The following is a 12,782-nucleotide window of genomic DNA, read 5'->3' as shown; positions in this document are numbered from 1 at the left end:
GCATTTCTTTACAGGCAGGCACTTATTTCCAGGGATTTCAGAACAGTGTAACAGATATTGCGTCATCGGGTAGGCGTGGCCTATTTGATAATCTAACCCTAACCATAGTTTTTGGTTGTTTATTTGTTTTCTAAAATAAATCTACCTGTATGACTGTTTTGTCCTTCGTAAGTATGACGTTTTTTTTTTTTTTTTAAAGAGGGCGTTTTTCCGAGACCTCCGGAAACACGCCCACTTTACGTCGTGGTAACGAAACCCCTGGAATTTAGTGAATGCCTTTCTGTAGACAAGATTCAAGATTCACAGTAATGTCATAAATGTCCCCAAAGGCTAAAGTATACTCCCAACTCAAGCCTGGTATTCCCATGATAGACCCAGGATCCTGGGGTTAAAATGATTAGTGAAGATCCAGTAAAGAAATCAGGTTGCCAATTGCTGATGTATAAGTAGACCGGAAGAGCTAAGATTGTGCTATATGCACCTTCATGCGCTGGGATAATGTGGAAAGATATATATATATATACCTGTATATAAGATATGCTTTACCAACCATAATGCAACTTGATAAAGGAAGTAATATGGCCAGTCAAGAAACCTGAACCAATCAAGGCAGCAGATGGCATCTGTATCTGATCAGATTGCATCGTGGTTCAATTGAATTCAGACAACAATTTGAATTTAAGATGACCAGGGAATAGGGATTTTTTTTAATGGACTGGCTCGTCCCAAGCTGAGCTGAACAGTTTTCAGATGTACAGTCTGTATTAACCCTTAAGCATGAATGAAAGAAGTAAGAAGGACTTGTATCTTTCCGTAGAATTAACGAGGCTCTGCAGATGAGTCGACAAGCATCTTCAAGATCAAACCCCGAGTCCAGTTGCCTCGATGCCCTTCTACGAAACTTGCTTACCTTGTAGTTTTCAAAGTTCTCGACATCTCTCTGGCCTTTTGCATGGCCAGATTGCAATGTCTATTAGGTTAGGTGGCCAGGTCTTCAGCACCTCTCAAGCACCATTTGATTCATCGTGCTGCCATTCATGACGAAACCAATTTTTGGCTGCTCGGAGGTTCTGGAGCGTGAAAGTGGTTTTGAGGGAAGGTGGCTTGGCGTAGTGCATAGGCATTTATGTGTTCTTACTGCTCGTGGTAATGGCCTTTGTGCTGCTTAGGGCATCATACCCGCTGCCTAACTGAATTGTGAGAAAATTCAGCCAGGAAGATCTTCTTATCCAGGATTGCTTGCTAGGATTCGGATAATGTGGGATTTTGAGGATTTCTAATCCTTTAGCATGGTGATATGAGTGACAACTACAGTTATTCAGCTAATTAATTCCAGGGAAAATCCCTCTACCTAGAGTCAATAATTATTTGGTTTAGAATATTACACGTCAAGGAAAAGTGTGGGTAGATATGAAGTCTTTTAAAATGCTGTAGTAGACGTACAAAATAATTTTTATAATGCTTTCTGTGAGTCGTACGTGAGTCATTTATCAGAACTGCGAGGCACAAATATGGTGATGAAATATCTAACACCTACTTGCGCTTCCAACATATCAACAGTTGACTGAATCTGAGACTTGGATGAATTTTGGGGAATTTCAGAAAATAGAAGAGGTACAGTATCGGGTATCTCTCATCGAGCTCGTTCTAATGTAATGAGCTACTTTAGACAGTAATAGCTTAATAGAAGGTACCATATGGAATCCTTTTTTTTTCTTCTAGGGACACCCTTGTTACACAATTCCTCCAGATGGACAAACCCAGGACCCTTTAGCTGCACCAATATTTATACAGGTATATATGCATAAATGCAACCCTTCTAGTGAGTATAAGAGTTCAATTTGTGCCAAATTAATGTCAAGTTCCTTGTTTATTATGATTCCTTCATCAATTTTACTAGTGTAAATGACCCTGGAGAGATCACTTCTACTACTTTTGCTGTTACACCTATGCTCTGGTCATCAGCCTTTGGACAAATTGCCAGCAGCACTACTGTCATGAGACTTACATCAAATCGTTGAACAGATTAAATTAACATTTCTGTCGATTGAAGGCCACGAGGAAGGACGACACAATTAAGATTACCATTGATTTCAGCAGCCAAGACAGTCGACCCCAATTCTGTTCTAGCTGGCGAAGAAATCATTCACATAGCTGGTCTTGATATCTCAGAACAAACACAGCACAAAAGAGATGGATGATTCGATTTACCGCTAAAGACTGCATGCAAATTTGCTGCTGCACTGTTTAAAGCACACTCTGTAATTCACAAATCAGTAGAATGCGATTCATTGATGTTAATATATGTAGATGACTACTTTGCATCTACATGACAATTGATACGGACCTATGTAAATGCCGAGTTGACATAGGTTTTAAATAAATTCCAAGAGACTGTGTTCGCCTGTTCGGTGTTTAGTCCTTGGGTAGGTTGATTCTCTTTTTGAGAAGACTTATTCCAATTATGTCAAAGCCTCAAGTCTCACCAATGGTAGGGGGTTCTAGGGCTTTCCCAGGACTTGTGTAGTCTTCTGATCACTGTCTTTATAGAAGCCTTTATTTGTCACATACTGTACATTACAGCAGAGTAAAATTATTTCTTTACAATTGGCAACTTTGGAGGCTAGGGTCAGAGCGTAGGCCATCCGTGATACAGCATTAACACAGGCTACAGCGATACAGGGTTTAGGCCCTAGCCCATGGCCCAACAGTGACAGCTTAAACCACAATTATGTATAATGACAATGCAGGTATCTTATCTTTCTCTTGAAAAATATAAATTTCAATAAATTTTATAATCGGTTAAACAAATTCACTTCCAGTTAGTGGACGAGTTTCTGATTCGATCCTAGCCACGATAGCAGAGACAGTGGAGCGGGCCGACAAGATCCCGGGAACAAGATGTCAGAAGATCCGTTTATTATTTTGTTGGAAAATGGCATTATGACTGACCTTTTCGTTCGATTAGAAGATAAGTACTGACTCCTTCCCTTGGGGTGCATTTATAAAACTTTCAGCCTTAGAAAGATCTCGGTTCCATCCATCAGTCCGCTGATTTATCTTGTGTCAATTACCATGTTTCATCGTGCACTGGCATGAATAATGTATAAGTATGAGACTCAATCTTTTCTTCTTCATCCATGTGTATTCCTCAGATTTACAAATGACGCGCTTGAACGCTTTGGAGGTATTAACCTTCGCTATGGGTCACATGCAAATAGAACACAGTAAAGTGCTGAAATAAAATTTGTGCAGTTGCATAAAATTCCATGTTGACAAAGAGCTGGATAAGCAAATAAAAGAACTGAATTAACACTCCTGCCATGAAGTGTAAGTAAAATGACTCGCGGTATGTAGTAGCCTTGTAGGAAAGGTGTTGGATGACTGATCGGAAGGTCGCGAGATCGGATCCCTGGTCCATGAAACTGTCACTGCTGAGCCCCTGAGCAAGGCATTTTTAGACGAAATGAGAATAAATGTCTATAAAAAAAACTGGAAAAACTATGGCTAGCTAGTCTTTAGCTAGACTCTGGTCTAGTGAGCTGCTTAAAAAATTTACATAACCGATAAGCCATAACATAGCATCCTTAAAGTGATGGCAAAGTTAGACACGCCCACTTTACATTCTGTGAAAAAAAAATCCTGGGTATATATGTTGAAAGTGGGATTGTTCAGCCATACATGTATAGAACAAGTTACTCCATTAGAACATTCTTAAAGTAGTCTGTGCTAAAGATCGTTAGCTCAATGAGGTTATATCCATTTTACTAACTCACTCGTAGAGGCTCATATACTAGTTGGGTATCAACTGCTTCTACTTTTGATCAAGGAAGCAGGGATGATATCAACGCCGCTACGCAAGGGTAAGGTAACGTCGATGCAAGATTTACCCAAGGTAGCCCCGCCCACTTCACAGAACAAAGTGTTCAAACAGCGTACTGTGTATCGTGGCCAAAAGAATCATCGGAAATGAACCTGATTTTCTGCTAAATGATTAGATTTCTTCCATCTAAAAAATTCAATCACTCTCGCACCACGGAGTTCGTGCAGATTTGGTGCGAGATCAACTCGAACAGGAGTGAAAATCGCATTCGGCGGAGTAAGTGAGACTTTTCACACCACAGATATACAGAGGATGCCAGTATTCCCATGATGCTTTGCTCTGTGAGTCATTTGCACAGTGTCACTGTCTGCACTGAGTGAACAGAGGGCTGCTTTGAAGACAAGAGTGTACCACTGAAGGCCAGAGTGTGTGTGTGTGTGTTTGTGTGTGTGTGTGTGTGTGTGTGTGTGTGCGCGTAGTTGTACATCAGGCCACTCGCGGTCAGTCGGCAGAGAGAAATACAGTGCACGGATGTACGAGAGAGTGAGACGAAGACGGATGTGGCATGACTTATAAATAAGATTCGGAGGTGTTGAATTTGCCCGGATAACGTCACTGCATGTTATTAAGCTTTGCAGCAGCAGCAAAAGTGTGGAGTGTGTGTTTATTTATTTATTTATTTATTTATTTATTTATTTATTTATTTATTTATTTTACGTGTGAATGCTTGCAGATTTTCTTCTGGTGAGAAAATATTCTATAGCTGTTTTGTTTTTTTTCTTATGGTCATTGCAGATCTCAGACACGCAACCTTGTTTTTTTGGCGTGAGATAATATTTAACAATGTTTACGCTAAAGCTGGCCACCGACGAACTTAAATATTTATTTCGATTAAAAAAAACTGGAACGAATATGTGATTGACTTTCTGTTAGACTTTGAATGGACATTGTCGGTTATATTTAACAGCAACTTTCTTTTACTTCTCAAAACCAAACATGAATCTGAGCATAATTTTAAAATGTGATGGAATTTTGCCTCGGATTAGCAATAGCTCTGAAGTCAAACACAGATCGGTTTGTAATATTTAATCCATAGTACACGACTTGACCGCTGAATCTGACCAGTGAACCAAGATGGAACAATTTGTTGGTTTTAAAAGCAGCTCCCGAGTGGTGTAGCGTTACTTGGCCTAGCGTAGCATGATGTTAGAGTTCAGCTTGCGGTTAGGAGAGTTTTAAATCCTGACCATGCCACAAGAAGTCGACTCAAGATCCAGATCTCACCCTTTCTGCTTGGTAGCGACTGATCAGGTTTTTTTTTCTCCTTCAGATAAGTCTAACAGGGCTGTCAAGTGTCACTCACTGAGAGTGACAGTCACACATTTGGGTCTTTTGTCACGCTCTTCCGCCACACATCGTATTTCTCAGGCAGAGAAACTTTTTATCATATCAAGACTATTTATCATATACTTAATATGCCGCAGCACCCAAAATGTGTCAGCACCGCACCGCCGTCTCTATGGAACCGGGCAGGAATCAAGCACGTCTCCCCTGGAGATCTTAGTCGAGCCTGACACTTATCAGAAAAGAGGCTACACAACAGCCAATCAGAAAATAGCACTATTGTATCTGGGTAAGATTTAACGCAACAACTAATGAAAAGAGCCGGGGGGTTGTGCGGGGTTGGAGATGTCACGCTTGCCTGTCTTAAAAACCTGAGAGCCCTGGTCCAAGTAAATCTAGAACTAGCAAGAAGCAGAAATTTTGGTGCCAAGTTGTCGGTTAGTAAAGAGTTTGGTGGTTGTGTGTTGCATTGATGACACAGCGGGACATTGCTAATGCTAGTGCTACAAAAATGGAACACTTTGGTGCTAAGAAATTTTGGTGCTAAGTTGTCGGTTAGTAAAGAGTTTAGTGGTTATGTGTTGCATTGATCACACAGCGGGACATTGCTAATGCTAGTGCTACAAAAATGGAACACTTTCAAGATAAATTAAGATCACAATCACGCTAATTTACATATAAGAAGACTTGACTTTGGTTCGTTAGCGAGCTACGAGATGGTGAGTGCGACGGTTTTGGTGGTGGACCAGTGAAAGCTTTGGAATCTATTCTGTTAGCAAAGGACTGAAGTGTTTCTGTCTAAACACTTTTGTTCCTCTGGGACATGCTGTAACCCTCATAACCGAATAAAAATAAGTGCATTTAAAACAAATAAATAAAAACCCGACAAATCTGTCACCCACGGACGAGCGTGTAAGCCGCTTATCGATATATTCCTCCAGATGACAGCGTGAGGGTTGGATCTCCTCTAACACACGTTAATTCCTTTATATCAAGTCTTTCGGGCAGGAAGTAGACCCCCTTCTACGAGGACATGCATCAGTTTCACATCAGCAAGGTCACTTTGAAATTTCTGTCCTGTCATTTTCTTGCAGCATTGATCTCCTGGCTCATGGGATTATCATGAGGAGAACATACTCAAAGATGAGTGTTAATCCATCATTGTGACGCATCCTGTAGGACGCCGCCATATTGTGAGCCGGCCACATACTGTAATATTCAGCACTAAAATAAGGACCTGGTTCTGAGGTTCTCATGTAAGATGCTGTGGAGAAGAATTCTGCCGTGATTTCTTTCCAGTTTCACATACAAAATGATTTTTTATTAACTTTTCCCTAAGTAGCTATTAAAATTCGAGCCGTCAGTTTACCGGTGGTCACCATGGTTACTCACAACATCTGCAATCTATTGTTAGCATTCTGGTTATTCACAGAACAACCAAAACAGGACAGTTATACAGTTTAGGGTCAGTTATGCATTTAAAATAGGATAAAGAGGCAAGACAGTACAGGTTATAAATAAATGAATAAATGAATGAATAAATAAATAAATGAATAAATAAATAAATAAATCTAGTCAGATTTTCTTTTTTTGCACAAAATTTTGTTCGAAACTTTCAAACCTACTCTGCAATCATGTCACATATGCACATTGATTTAAAGTTTTTAATTTTGGATATTTATTAAATATTTTGGATTTACTTGGTGTTTTTGTGTTTTACCAAGTAATAAATGTAAATAATAGTTGAATTGAAAAATGAATTTTATATATATATTGTTTTTTCAATCAGATTTTTGGTTTTAACTTTGTATACAAATTTAACCTGAATTTTAAAAAAAATATTTAATGAGATTATTATTGTTTTTTTTTTTTCCTGCTTTGGAATTTCCAAGACTGAATTGTTGATTTTTTTTTTTTTTTTTTTTTTTTTAATTTTCTTACTTTTCTTCCCATTCTTTTTTTCCATATTTTTGACGTGATGCACTGTTAATGGACTAAAAGGAGGAATATGGATTTAATTCAGGTGATGCAAAAAGCACACCAGAGCAACTCCTTCAGTATCAGTTGTCTTCATTATCCTGACTGGACCTGATGCCTCTTTATCGCTATAAATGGCTGCTGAACACCACCATGAGCAGACTTCCTCATTAAACAGTGCCTCAGACGTTGTGTTGTCTGGGAGCTGATGTTGTTTTTAAGTGAAGTAAACAGCCTTCATCCCGTTCCCGGGGTCAGACTGAGTCCACTCTGCCGGTGCCATTATACAGCATCTCTTTGTCTCTTCATGGTCTGACCTCATCCACATGAAAAAAAAAAAAACACACACATTTATTAGCATTTTATTAGCATTAAAACGGCGAGCTCATCCGTGGTGTTTGCTGTGCTTTATGCCTTTTTTTTGTTTATTATTTTTGGATGCATTTGCTTTCAGTCTCAGAAAAAAAAATGCTTTGTTAACGTTAAACTGGTTTAAACACGATTTTAATAACCATTTTTAATAACGGTGTTTCTTTCATTTCCGTTTTCTGTGTGGTTATTAAATTTTAGACAGAAAAAAAAAACAAAACAGTCTGCTAAAATAACAACCGTTTATAACCGTAATTGGAACAAGGATCTTGTTTAGTTTGTTTTTAATAAACCCGCTCGTTTAAATGCATTCTCATTTCTCAACATCTAACAGAGAGATCTGTACGGCAGACACTCCACAAGATTTAAACCAGATAATTAACAGATTGCGAAAATATGTGGCGTTATGTGACACAGAAAATCTTCTCATCGTTCTTGAAGATGTTTAAGGACGGAGTCTCCGGTGTCACGGAGTCGTAGCAGTCGGTGGGAAAAACTTCAATCTGGAACATTGCTGGAGAAATGAGAACCTCGACGATCTTTAAACAAGCACGATTATTTAAAAAAGTTTATAAATCTAAACAAGTTCCTGCTTCGAATTGCAGAGCGATTGAAAATAATTGTTCCTGTCCTAATCTCTGAGAAGTGAAATGAAGAGAAACAAAAAACAGACAAAATTCCAATTTAACGTTAAGAGGTTTTTTTTCGTCTCCCTGCATGGTGTTTAATAGCTACTATAATATAAGTGATAACATGCTGTACCTAACTGGTTAAAAAGTATTAAGGTGTTTCTTTTGTAAATGTATAAAAAAACAGAACATTAAGTGAAGTGACGTACGGCTAAGTACTCAGAATTATACGGACCCATACTCAGAATTCGTTCTCTGCATTTTTGACCCATCCAAAGTGCATACACACAGCAGTGAACACACACACACGCACACACACACACGCACACACACACACACACACACACACACACACACACACACACACACACCCGGAGCAGTGGGCAGCCATTTATGCTGCGGTGCCCGGGGAGCAGTTGGGGGGTTCGGTGCCTTGCTCAAGGGCACCTCAGTCGTGGCCGGCCCGAGACTCGAACACACAACCTTCGGATTACGAGTCAGACTCTCTAACCATTAGGCCACTTGCCCCACAATTTAATTTAATTTAACTTATTGTATCAGAAAATCTTACGTATGCTGGTTTTGGGAAGTATCTCTGACGTCATCTCAACTTAAATCATCCAAAACAAGCATCATACTTAGCTTGATTCTGATCACCACTGGATCACCCAAAAAAAAAAAAAATCACCACACTTTAATGGTTTCATGTCTTCCTCCGAGATCGCTCTATAAGCCCCGACGGCATAGGTTTGAAAATCCACATAGAGATTGTCATAGCATGTTATAATGCACTGGTGTTTCTATTCACATGTCATTAAACACAAATTTGCATTGTGTTTGCTATCCTTGGCCCTGTGAATTATTGCTCTGTCAGCCATCTATCGCTCGCTTAAATCATCCGGCCACATGTTGGAATGGAAAAACACTACCACTGTGCTTTAAACTGGAGAGCTTCTCTCACACAACAAAATCCTCTCACCTGGTGTACATAGGACCAAACCGTTCTCGTTTCCGTTTGGATTTGGTGTACAGTCTCAGATGTGAAGATACAAAACTGTAGATTTTTCGTCGAGGAGCGGAGAACTTCACAGCCGAGAAGGTCGACGTGAAGTAGCTTTAAAGCTAGAAACAAACAGCTAGAGGAAAAGTAGACTTCTTTTCTCAGGGTGTAGAAAAACATCAAGAAGCAGAGAGAAAGAGCTGAGCATTTAAGATAGATAGATAGTCAGTCAGTCAGTCAGTCAGTCAGTCAGTCAGTCCATGGCTTAATGCAACATTGACATGGATGGATGGATGGATGGATGGATGGATGGATGGATGGATGGATGGATGGATGGATGGATAGATAGATAGATAGATAGATAGATAGATAGATAGATAGATAGATAGATAGATAGATAGATAGATAGAGTTGAATGCTGGTGGAAAGCCTTGCAGCCGAGGGCTCAGAGCCCATCCGTGCATGATGGAGCCATCTGTTTGAATAGACTGTTAGGAGAAAAGGCCTGCTGCTGCTTCTCCTCTCCACCCACAATGCACCACATGAAACATGGCACACACGATCTGGAACGTTACACCTCGGCCATGCCGAATTCTCCCTTCTGATTGGTCGGAAGGTGTCGATTAGGTGACGTTATCTCTGCAGGGACTCCGATGCTGAAGATGTGTAGCATTAAGGGGAGGAGTCTCCAGTGTCAGTGCTCTGTAATAAGTGTAGTTACTGTTTAGAGAATAAACATTCGATTTTGTTGTTTATTGATTTGGCGGAAGGTCGAATCATGACGTTAGTTAGAAATAGTCGCTTCATTTCCGGCTACACCCAGGTCTGACAGGAATCTCGCGGAAAATTATATTCCATCTAAATCGAGCTAGTTCAAGCAAATCCAGAGAGGATTATTAACATTCAGTGTTTATACCCCGACATAATGCTTTCCAGCTAGCTGAGAAAACCTAAAGATACTGTAAATAAGGGATTATTTGTGCTCCTATCTTCCTCATCTAGTTTTGCTAAGAAGAAAATCTGATCGTATAGCCTGACACTTGTATGTACTGTACAGACTGACGCTTTCCATCCTGTCCATCCTTCTGTGACTCGCCACCATCGCACTAGGATTACCTTCCTCTGTTTTTTTTTTTTCTGCACTTCCTGTTTGAGGTCATCAGATGACCAGACTAGCATGTAGCATCCTCGTGGAGTAGGTCGTGATCGTATCCGGCCAGAGCTGGGTGTTTGGTGTTCGGCTTTAGGGAAGTCCAGTTCAGGCTTGAGTAAATATTCTGCTGTGTTAATCCTGTGGGTAACGAAGCGCGCCGCTGTCTTTCTGTCTGATTTAGGCGGCGTGTGAGAGACGATGATTTACTCGGGAGGCCAACCTACAAAAATCACACAAAAAAATAAATAAAAGAAAAATGAAGTATTGTGTTTATGGTGGAACTCAAGCTGCTGCCAAATCTCGGTGATGTACATCATAAATGTAGCTATAAACTGACACTTTTCTCTCTACCTCTCTTTAATCTCCTCCTCCCTCCTTCCTGGTCTGAGCTTCACAGTTTCATCCCATCTCTCTTCTCATTCAGTGTCAGAGAAATCAACAAGGATGAAGCGCACAAAAAGTGCTGTATCAGGAACTTCCCTGCAAGTCCTCGTTCCTCGCTGTAATGACTTCTTGTTATCTTCAGATAACAAAGTTGTTGTGGTGAAGCTCAGATCAGCAGCCCGGGCTGCGCCGAGCCTCGAACACGAAGAAGATGATCAGTTCATAATGGCTCGATAATGAACTAACAGTTTCTGGGTGGTTTGTTCCACAACGAGGTGATGGCTGGGAAAATTAAACCGCTGTTATCTCGCTAATTTCTATTAACAGACAATGATACAGGAAAAAAAGAAAAAGATAGCGTCACGGCGTAGGATGCGATCCGTTCGGCCAGAGCTGATCTTTCGCTTACTGTAACTGTATGGTTTTGTCTTGAGATCTGGAGGGGAGGAAACAAACGGGAACGTAATAAGTAATAGGTGAGTAGACAAATAAATAAATAAATACCAACCTGAATAGAAAAACAAACAAACAAACAAACAAATAACTAAATAAGGAAATAGATTGAACATTTTTGCAAATGAGTAACAAAAAAAGAAAAATAACTAAATTATTTTTAATTAGTTTTGCTAATGGGAAACAAACAGAGAAATAAATAAATAAATACCAACCTTAATCGTTTTGCTGATGAGAAACAAACAAACAAACAAATAAATACCAACCTGAATAGACAAACAAACAAACAAATGAGTTTTGCTAATGGGAAACAAACAAACAAACAAAGAAATAGATAGATTAAAATAAATAAATAAATAACAATTTTTCTGGATAGGTATACTTCATGGAATGTATGAAACATAGCAAGCATTTGTGTTTTAAATGTATTAATTAGCAAAAACAAAGAGCCCTCATGCTACGCGCGACAATCTTGATCTCGAGTAGTCGACAAGTGAAAGAAATCAGGCGTCTGGGATGGATTTCAATCACAGCTCTGGTAAATCATTCATTTCTAATGGAAGTCTGAAAAACGGTCATGAATATATAACGAGAGGAGCATAAATCAAATCTGTGTGCGGCTACGTGTGCAGACGTCGGCGCCTTTTCAATCACCGCGGTCTTAAGGGCCGTAATCTTTGATATTCAGAGAAGCCAGACGTGGAGAAGGAAAAAAAAAAAGCTGGATGACAATCTCGGTGAGATGTGTGCTGTTTATTCAGACGGTTTGAATACTGCGCAGTCCTGTGGGTGCGACACTCCCACCTCCTCGTCACTGTCATTTTCATAGCACAGCATCACTCCGAGTGATGAAATGTGGTGCAAGTGAGGCCTGTTAAACAGTAATGAACAGTCATGACAGCTAAACGTGGCGACGGTACGCAGTCACGGCCTGGGCGCTCATGTGTGTATCTGACGTGTGTAAGCATTTATGTTCACTCATCCGGCAGACGCTTTTAATTCAGAACACTCACCGGAGAGACAGAATCAAATCATGCAGGATGAGCAGGTGATGGTTACCAGCTCAGGAGAGGGAACAGCGGCACTGTGACTGACAGGACGTTCTGCTCATGAGCACAGAACCTTAACACCGTGTTCCGACTGCAGGAGAACCTCTCACACACGTTGGGGGGGGGGGGGGGGTATACTGTCTTTATACCTAATGGTTCATGGATGGATGGATGAATGTATGGATGGGCATATAGTACATAGTTGGATGAATAAAGTGTGGATGGATGGATGGATAGATAGATGGATGGATGGGCATATTATATATAGATAGATACAGGGGGTGGGGTGAAGGAAATATACTGTCTTTATCTAATGGATGGATGGATGGACGTATAATACATATAGGCATATAATACAAAGTTGGATGAATAAAGTATAGATAGATAGAGAGAGAGAGAGAGAGAGAGAGAGAGAGAGAGAGAGAGAGGGAAAGATGGATGGATGGGCATATTATATATAAATAGATAGAGGGGGTGGGGGTGAAGGAAATATACTGTCTTTATATCTGATGGATGAATGGACGTATAATACATATAGGCATATAATACAAAGTTGGATGAATAAAGTATAGATGGATAGATAGATAGATAGATAGATGGA

The 12,782-nt window shown here is 40.0% G+C and overlaps 1 protein-coding gene and 1 long non-coding RNA gene across 2 annotated transcripts in view; one reads left to right on the top strand and one right to left on the bottom strand.

The window, feature by feature from the left end:
- Positions 1 to 12,782, top strand: part of LOC113655329 (pro-neuregulin-3, membrane-bound isoform) — a 273,198-nt gene that overhangs the window by 91,421 nt on the left and 168,995 nt on the right. The window lies entirely within an intron of this gene.
- On the bottom strand, positions 7,090 to 12,272 carry LOC125141111. The gene is made up of 3 exons (XR_007140480.1): positions 10,647 to 12,272; positions 9,122 to 10,515; positions 7,090 to 7,456 (listed from the first exon to the last, which is right to left on the bottom strand). It is a non-coding gene; the product is annotated as an uncharacterized LOC125141111 (long non-coding RNA).

Source organism: Tachysurus fulvidraco, chromosome 4, assembly GCF_022655615.1.
Source record: "Tachysurus fulvidraco isolate hzauxx_2018 chromosome 4, HZAU_PFXX_2.0, whole genome shotgun sequence".
NCBI classification, from domain to species: Eukaryota; Metazoa; Chordata; class Actinopteri; order Siluriformes; family Bagridae; genus Tachysurus; species Tachysurus fulvidraco.
The sequence above is the reverse complement of the archived record's forward strand: the minus strand, read 5'-3'. Positions and strand labels throughout refer to the sequence as shown.